The sequence below is a fragment of the Hydra vulgaris genome, chromosome 05 (assembly GCF_038396675.1).
Source record: "Hydra vulgaris chromosome 05, alternate assembly HydraT2T_AEP".
In the NCBI taxonomy this organism is placed as follows: Eukaryota; Metazoa; Cnidaria; class Hydrozoa; order Anthoathecata; family Hydridae; genus Hydra; species Hydra vulgaris.
This window is the reverse complement of record NC_088924.1, coordinates 3,297,731-3,307,500: the sequence shown is the minus strand read 5'-3', so window position 1 is coordinate 3,307,500 and position 9,770 is coordinate 3,297,731. Positions and strand designations below refer to the sequence as shown.

At 26.8% G+C, this 9,770-nt stretch overlaps 1 long non-coding RNA gene across 2 annotated transcripts in view; it reads right to left on the bottom strand.

Annotated features, from left to right (window-relative positions):
- The window catches only part of LOC136080457 (uncharacterized), a 36,131-nt gene that overhangs the window by 16,668 nt on the left and 9,693 nt on the right, over nucleotides 1–9,770 (bottom strand). The window contains exon 3 of one of the 2 annotated variants that reach the window (XR_010638469.1): nucleotides 1,149–1,704. This is a non-coding gene — a long non-coding RNA (uncharacterized LOC136080457). The remainder of the gene's footprint in view (nucleotides 1–1,148; nucleotides 1,705–9,770) is intronic. The other variant, XR_010638468.1, reaches the window with a different exon arrangement.

The window sequence follows — 9,770 nt, the reverse complement described above, 5'->3', positions numbered from 1 at the left end:
CCGTGATTGGACTTATTGGAATACACTATGTAATAGACATGGATTATGACACCTATGTCATGACGGCACACACAATTTACATTATATTTTACACATAAACTATATTTTATTTAAAGATAAAAGCTCTACAGAAACTCGGTTGATTCAAATGGGAGGAGAGTTGCCTATATATGGGAGGACTCAAACGAGTCCTCCCATAGGACTCGTTTGAGTCCTATGGGAGGAGTATTGCCGCTACAAGCATTACCAATAACTCGACATTCCGAAGAACAACAAATTTTATTTCAACGATGAGATTTGTTTAAATGATAAATACTTTTTGAATATTCTTATTTTATATCATCCTAATATCAAAATGTTTCATTTTTTTCTATAGTAAAAATACTCTTGTAATATTGTTTAACCGTTCAAGGAAAATATTATTGAAACAAGATAATAGAATCTTATTTTAAGCAAAAATGTCCTTGAAATAAGAAAAAAATTCTTATTGATAAAAAATAAGTTTTAAACCAAGAAAAAAAACATCTTTATTTGAGCAAAAATATTCTTGAAACAAGAAAAAAAATTCTTATTTTAAGAATATAAATACTTGAAACAAGAAAAAAAGTTCTTGTTTTAAGAATAAAAATTCTTGAAACAAGAAAAAAAAAATATTTAAGAAAAAATGTTCTTAAAACAAGAAAAAAAGTTCTTATTTTAAGAATGAACATTCTTAAAACAAGAAAAAAACTTCTTACGTGGCGGACAAGTCTCTTTTTCTTGTTTTAAGACTTTTTTTGCTTAAACAAGAATCATGGATTTTGCTGTGTGCAGTTCAAACTTCATATATTGAGGTGGAGAATTACAATTCGATTATTTTTTTTTTTTCACAAGCATTCTTTAAAAAAACTCTTCTAGTTGGTTAAGAAAATGATACAAACAATCGGATAAAATACTGTGATAAAAATTATTTTCAGGGTCTTGGTTTTTTATCTAAATAAGAGAGGTTTGTTTCATATAAATTAAAAAAAAGGAATTCAAAGTTATTAGCCGTAGCCATGATAACAAATGGGAAAAAAACACAAAAGATTGCTTTTTAAAAGTGCTTAACTAGTTATTTAATAAGATCAATTTTAGAATTAGTATTAGGATAAATAATTTTATCATACCTTACCGTTACATTTTCAGCATTTGCGCTCCGTTGTTTAACTTCTGCAAATAACTTTTTCCTAATAGCAACGATCTCACGAGAAAAGTCTTCCTAAATGAAGGAATTCGTGTCTTTCGATGAGACTCTTTCAAGTTTTTTATTTGCCTTCATATTTTTGTAGATTAAGTAAGATTGTCCTCGGTCGTTTATCTTTCTTCAATCCAGTGCGGTAGGCACGTTCAATTTCGATGTTTTTCAGCCAAGGTTTTTGCCAGAAGAAGAATGTGTGAACTTTTTCTTTAGTGTCCCCGCATGATTCTTGCCTATTTTCATCAATTCCATCGATTCGTAGGTTGTTTCTTCTTGATTTATCTTCCAGATTTCGTTGCTTTTTCTTCATAAATTTTTCTATATTAGTATGTTCGAGTTTTTTATCTAGTTGTTTATTGTTGCAATGAATTTCTTTGTCAACTAGTTCTTGTTTATAGTTTAGACTTTCCTTAATATCTTCAGTTCCTTTTTAAGTTCTTTGACAATATTTTCCTGAGTACAACACATTTTTGTAATATGATCAGCTGTGTGAACCATGAAAAGAAGAAAAAAATTAATATGATAAATTTTGCCGTAACATTAAAAAAAATGTTTATAGCAAAGAAACCCAGACCGAATAAGATTTTAAATAAATACGCTTTTTAGGTGAAATCATGGCCTACTGTTATTATACGGCCTGATTTGTTGTATTTTCCGTAAAAAATTAAGAGGCCAGTTTTTTTACGGCAAATGTTTATTTTATTACGATGGTCGAGGAATACTTGAGATTATCATCATGTAATTACATTATGCTATTCAATATTTTTTGCTAACTGATTCCCTGTTTCAGTATATTCCGATAGCATATGAAATACTGAAATAGGCTTTCAAATAGCTATGTATCAAAATGCTACTAAAACAAACTTACATATTGCAAAGACTACTTACAACTCTTATGAGGAAATAAAAACAAAGGTTTGTAATTTTATATGTATTAAGGATTTGAGAAAAAATCTTTTATTAGCATTAGCTATCAGTTCTTTGTCTTTTTTTAAACTCTTTTACCTGATTTTTTCTTACAGAATCTGTAATTTCTTTTTGTAAATTATTATAAAAAATATTAATAACAATTCGAGATCCATTTTTAATTCCCCATTCTTGGTGATTCTCGCATGTAAAATCAACACTGCTATAATAAATCTTGAATATTTCTTCTGCAAAACTTTTAATTGATAAAGAATAACTGCAATGTTTGATTAGAATAGGAGAAATAATATCTAGAATACTAAAAAGATGACAAATAAAATCAGACAAGGATTGACTTGGACATATAAGTCCACCTCTGGATAATATTTTTAGATATTCGTTATTAAAAACATCTTGGTCTGTAGAAACCATTTTTTGACCACAAGATAGACATTTAAATCTTTTTTTCAATTTTTTAGCAATGTAGCCTGCTATGGTAACAGCAACTTCCATGCTATCTTCAGAAAGCTGACACTCTAATATCTCTGAAGACAACAATGTAATATCTTGCATAATGTTTTCTAATGTAGAGTATTCAAATGTTTGATAAATATTTTCATCCCAGAAATTAATATCTTCCTTTAGAAGACTTCTTACTGCTAAAATCTTTTCACTGTTGCAAACTTCTAAAAGATTTACAAGAAATCGACCACCGCTCATTTGTCTATACTTACTAAAGTGTAGCTCCAAAGGATCACTTTGTAACCTGGAAGTAAGAACAAATGTATAGCTTTCTTGAAGCAAATCATCAATAAGAGATGCAGTTGCACGTAATGTTGTGATAAGAGGATGAGAAGTTTGTTTGGTTAAAGTAAAATATTCACATGTTGACCAAATTTCAATCCAATTTGTTATTTCTCTATAAAATGTGGGTTTTTTATCTCCTTTTACAGCAGCATTGCCGAGCTGATTGGATGTATTAAACATCTGCTTTGAATTAAGTGTGATAAATAACTTATGAAACAATGATAAAAATTGTGCTGCATCATTTCTTTCAGGAAAATAACTTAGTATCGCAGCTGTAGTTGTTTCTTCAAAAATTGCTAATGCAAGGTTAACATCTTGTTTATTGTTTCCAGGATGAGTGACCTGATAATTAATTTTCCTCGCTTTTTTCAAGTTTCCATTTAATAATTGATCTTTTTCATAAACTTTATGAAACAAATCCCAAGTAATAAAACCAGCTGGAACTTCAACTCTGTCTCTGAAGAAATCAAACGAAAAAGAAGGAAAAACAAATTTTTTTCCATTCAACAAGTTATTCCTAACATTTTTTATTAAATGGATTATATCATATAATAGATATGTTTTTAAAACTCCATTATAAACTGGATGATAAATAAATAGTTTTCCATCTCCAGTATATGACTTAAGTAACTCTGAAAATGCATTAACATTGGTAGAATGATTATCTGTAACAATAGCTCTTACTTTAAAACCTGATTGGTGCAATGAGGTAATTCATTCATCAATTTCTTTTTTCAACCATGATCCTGTTGTGCAAACTTCAGGTGATGATCTCACAACATAAGGAATAGCTTTTTGAAGCCCTACAATCATAAAAACAACAATACCTTTATAAAGATTACTTTCTGAATCTTCACCAATATATTTCCCTCTTTGATATTGGGCTGATTTCTGCAGATACATTTCATCCACAAGAAGCACACAATCACTTTATACACAATGTTTTTGTAACAAAACTGTTATAGCTTTATACGCATTTATATCACCACTTTGGATTTTTCTAAGTAAACTAAAAGATGGTAAAGGTAGTTGTTCTAACAATAACTTATAAGACTGTGCTGGAGTGTGACGTAAAATTAACGCACAACGTATAATGGATGCAGAATATGGAGGTTTGCCTTGAGGAGAATAGTATCTAATTTCATTTAACTCTGTCAAAATTGAATTCATATCATTGGCTTTATTTCTAATATAGACAGTAAAATTTTCTAACATACTACAGTTTGTTAATTTGCAATTATGACCACTACGAAACCATTCAGGTAAAGAAATATGATAGCCTTTATATGACAATGAAACATAAAGATCTTTATTTACAGTTATTGACTCAAAAACAGTTGGAATGCCTGATTTTATATCAAAACATAGTTTATAATAAACAACACTATCATGAACTTTTTTAAATGTAAAGCCTGGTGGAGAATGTTGTTCTGTCAAAGAATCAAGATTAATTATTTTATCAACACTTTGAAAATCTTCAAACTCATCTTTTCCTAAATATCTCAAAGTTGGTGCTTTTCGGGGCAACTTTGGAACCCTTAGAGTTGACGATCCACTTATTTCATCGGTTTGAATAGTTGGAACTGGAAGAAGATTCCATTTCAAGGTGCATCTTTTTCCGTAATTAATAAATTTTTCATCAAAATGGTTCACTCAAATAGCTGAATATTTTGATGGAGCCCAATCTTTTCTATTAACAAAGTATATCCATCGTTCTCGCAAATCAAATTCTTCAGGAAAATGAAATGTTGACTTTTTTCGACCATTAGAGTAACCAGTTTTACAGTTTGTAACAACACATTTATTAACCATTTTATTACTAAAACAAATCAAAAAAATGTAACACAGTTATTTTTAAATATAAAGTTCACTTACATTTATTATTGGAATTATCTCCACTTAAATAAAATCGCATAAAAAAGCAGTTCAACTATATACAGTAATAATAACAGACTGTCTGTGTGTCTATTTCATTATTCCACTCTCTAATGGAATATAATGAAGCAGGCAATCAGTCAGAATACATTCACATAATAATCAGTTCAGAATATATTACATATTAAATGACTATAAAAGCATAAACCAATGCATGCAAGCAAATATTTATATAGTAATTGTTACAATATTATAATTCAATATTTTATTCAACACCTTTGTATAATATTCACTGGTAAATAAATTGTTATCGTTGTTGTTGTTAATAAACCTTTCATACATAATTCAAATTTTAGAAATAAACCGTAAAAAAACTGGCCTCTTAATTTTTTACGGAAAATGCAACAAATCAGGCCGTATAATAACAGTAGGCCATGGTGAAATGAACATCATAGTTTGATAATGTTCTTTTTTTTCTTTTTGTTTAACATAGTATAATAATTTTTAAAACGCTCGTGTAAATATATATAAAATAAATTCAATTACAAGAGTTTACACTAGTATTACAATAAAATAATGTTAAAGCAGATAGGAACTCAAAGAAGATAAGGATAACATTACGTTATTGCAATCTTTTCATAGAGTCCCTTTTTAAAAGAATAATAAATCGTAAAATAATATAATAAATGAGAAGAGTAATAAATCGTTTTAATAAATCGTAAATATACAGCATTAATATCAAGTATAATATAAATATAAAACTCATAATAAATATACTAAAGAGATCGTATTAAGAAGTATATAAACACGTATAATATAAAGCTCGTATTAAGAAGCAAATAAGTAGCAAAGTTACCGGTAAAATAGTCAAACAAAAAATTAATAAGTTAAAATAAAAATAATTATTTTATTCTTGAGGTCATTACATTTTAAAACTTTCTTTTTTTACTTGAAACTTAAATGAACTTAAGGACTTCACCGTAAACTTAAAATTCTTTTGACATTCATTCCATAATTTAGATCCTCGATAAGATATACAATATTCTGAGAGTTTGTTACATTTCCGAGGCAATTTATTGTTAATGTTTCTATTTGATCTTAGATTATACTTATCATTTAGCTTTATTTCAAACTTATCATTAAAATTTACTGATAAAAGATTGTTGTAGAATCTATACATAAAAATTAGATGCTGGTAGATATTTATTTCAAATATATCCATCATTTTCATATCTTTTATAAGAGGTTTTGCATGTTCACGTTTATGTTTAGAGTATATGATTTGGCAAGCGTATTTTTGTAGCTTATAAATTTTTTCACTTTTTGTTTTATCCGTACTTGGCCATGATATTTTAACATATTTAATGAAACAGTGAATTAGCCCAAAATATATCAATTTGAGACTTAAAATCTTCACGTATGGGCGGACTCAATACATTACGCCAATAGTTCTGGTGATTTTTGATTGAATATAGTTTTTCTTGGGTAGCCAGGATAAACTTTTATCGACAAGAATTCCTAGGAATTTTATACTTGTTTGCTTTTTAATTAATTTATCATTTAAATAAAGTTCATGCAACTTAAGTGGAATGTTTAATTCTTGTTTGTTTTTTTATAAAATAGAGTATAATTTGTTTTCTCAACATTATGTGACAGTTTGTTTGCCATAAACCAAATATTAACTTTATTTAATTCCATGCTCATATCTGAATAGAGATGTTTAATAGTATTATTGGTTATTATCATTGCATTTATATACATTACTCCATGATTCTTGTTTTAATCTACACGTTAGTTTGTTAATATTACAGAATTTAATGTTACGCTTTTTCAAATTGATAATATTTAGTTGACAATCAGACGCAGTTTTTAAATAATTTTCTTTAAAGAAGATAGAAAAATGATCACTAATATCTGATAGGAAAATTCCAGTTTCAAATGTTAATTTTTGGTTGTTATTAATGAAGATATTGTCAATCGCACTTGCTGAGTTTTTTTAACACGTGTGGGTTTATAATTTATTGATAAGACGTTGAGTTTAAATAGCATTTCAAAAAAGGATTTAATTTAGGAAATTTTTGATAAGTCAGTGCATCAAGGTTTATGTCTCCAATAATATATAGATTTTTATTTTTATTACTAATTTTTATGATAAATTTTTTCATAAAATTTTCAAATAGTTTAATTTTACCATTTGGCAGGCGATAAATACATCCTACTAATATATTATTATATTTATTGTTTATAATTTCGATGAAAAGACTTTCTTAGTTAGAATTAGAGAAACATTGTACTTTTTAATTTTATACATATATTTATCGGAGACATAAACCCCTAATCCTCCACTTTTTTTCCCGCTGGCTCTTGGTTGACTAACTAATTTATAAGATTGCAAACTATAGAAGGAATTCAATTCAACAGAACTTTCTGTATCATACTAAGTCTCTGTAAGAGGTATGACATCAAACGCGTAATCTAAAATACTTAAAAATTCTTTCAACTACTCAATATTTTGCTGCATGCTTCTAATGTTTACTTGTAATATCAAACAAATTAAGTCGAGCCATATCAAACAAATTAAGTCGAGCAAATGTAATGCTTACCAAAATAAGGCATTTTGTGAATTATGAAACCCTTGTGAATATTTGGCATGCTATTTTTAACTCCCACCTACGCTATGGTTGTCAGATATGGGGGCAAAGTCCATCCATTTATAAAAAAAACCTTACAAATCTCCAGAATAAATCTTTAAGAATAATTCACTTTCAACCTAACAGTTTTTGTTCTGACATACTGTATAATCTTTCTAAAATTTTAAAGCTTGACGAACTTATCTACTTATCAAACTGTGTTCTTGTATGGGACATTGTCTACCATAATACGCCTAGCTGTTTCACTAGCTATTTTAAATTCACAAATGATGTTCATAGTTATAAACTTAGGTCTGTATCTTATTGTAGTCTTTCTATGCCTTTAAAAATAAAAGTATGGCATAAAGTCAATCAAGTATCAATCAATTCAGTGTTGGAACTCTCTTCCTGTTGAAACTAAAAAAATATTCTCCAAAATATCAAATAGAAATGCCTTTATAACCATGTAAAAAAATTTATCTTCAGTAAAAATTATCAATGAACTATAACTATAAGTATATTTAATATAATAAAAGTAACATAGAAATAAATAAAAATATCTCATAAATAAAAATAAAAATAAGAATAAAAATATAAAACCAAAAATAGAAATAAAATTATAAAACCCATAAAATAGAAATAAAAATATAAAACTCATAAAATAAAACTAAAATAAAAATAAAAACATAAAACTAAAAATAAAACATAAAAATATATAAATGTTCATTTCGTCACAATCAAGTACCCTCATTTTCATCATCCTGTAATATGTAGGTATATGGCTCTAAAATTTGTGGCACTACTAAACCATATAACATGTAATAAATAAACAATAAACTATTTTCTATGCAATCGTCCCGCTTAATTCTCTATAACAATTTTTTTCTTTTTTTTTTTCTTTTTCTTTAATTCATATTCAATTTTTCTATGCTTAAAAAATGCTGGATCACAACAAAACTCCTTTGACTTCTACTTCTTTGACTCTTCTTCCTTTCTTTCTTTCTTTTTACTGTTATATTTTTTGTTATTGATATTGTTATGATTTTTATATTTTTTTTATATATATATTTTTTTTTGCATTATCCTTATGATAATCACTATAATATATATAGATAAATATTTAGTAAAATATATACCTATATATAGTAAAATATATAGATAGTACTTATTATATTACTGTATTTAATATTATTATTACTATTTATTACTATTATTATTACTGTTTATTTTTATTTATTTTGTATTACTTATTATTATTATCATTATTATTATGCTATATTTATACCATCATAGGTCTTTACGCGTTTCATCAGTTTCAGTTTCACGCGTTTCATCAATCAGTTTATAACTGTTTGTAAATGTCCCGCACGGTTGTATATATACAGTTATTATTAAAGTGAAAATATATTGATTTGATTTGATTTGATAATATAGAAATTGAATTAAGATCTTTATATACTTTGAAGTCGAAAGGACTAAAATACGGTGTGTCGATTAAGTTCATTTGACTTTCTTGAAAAATATTTATGTTTTCATTAGATAAGTTATTAATAATATCCTCCCGAAATGGGTCAAAGTTTAGATTTTCAAAATCTCTATTTTTAAGAGTTTTCATTTTCACTTTTGAAAATAAAGAATTTAGATTAAACAAATACTTTCAATAATTTTACTTAATATATATATATATATATATATATATATATATATGTATATATATATATATATATATATATATATATATATATATATATATATATATATATATATATATATATATATATATATATATAAATTTAGATCAAATCAATCCAGATTTTAAATTTTGAGCATCGTCGGAATTCTTTTTATTAAACTAATGTACTACGAGCTTGTTGTATATCCCTTTCTCGAAGTATCCGTTTTGCCAATGAATTTTTGCTTTAGTAAAAAGTTCTTTTCCAATTTTCCTTGTGGTTTCGCTGAAGTTTTCATTAATATAAATGTTGGTACCTTTAAGATAGGAAGATCTATCGTACCGATCCGCAAAATTAATTATAACGGTACAATGCGCGAACAATTGTACTTAAACTACACGACTTTGAGGACAAAAAAATAATCTTTATCCAAGATTATTTTTTGTCCTCAAAGTCGTGTAGTTTAAGTACAATTGTTCGCGCACGCTCTTATTAGCAAGACCTAAGTAAATGGTTTCAAAGTTATTTATCCAACAGAAAACAATTTGTATCTTGTAATGAACTTAATCATACACAGTTTTTAAATGTTTCCTGTGGCGTTCCGCAAGGTTCCGTCTTAGGCCCTCTTTTGTTCTTAATATATATCAACGACTTGCATAA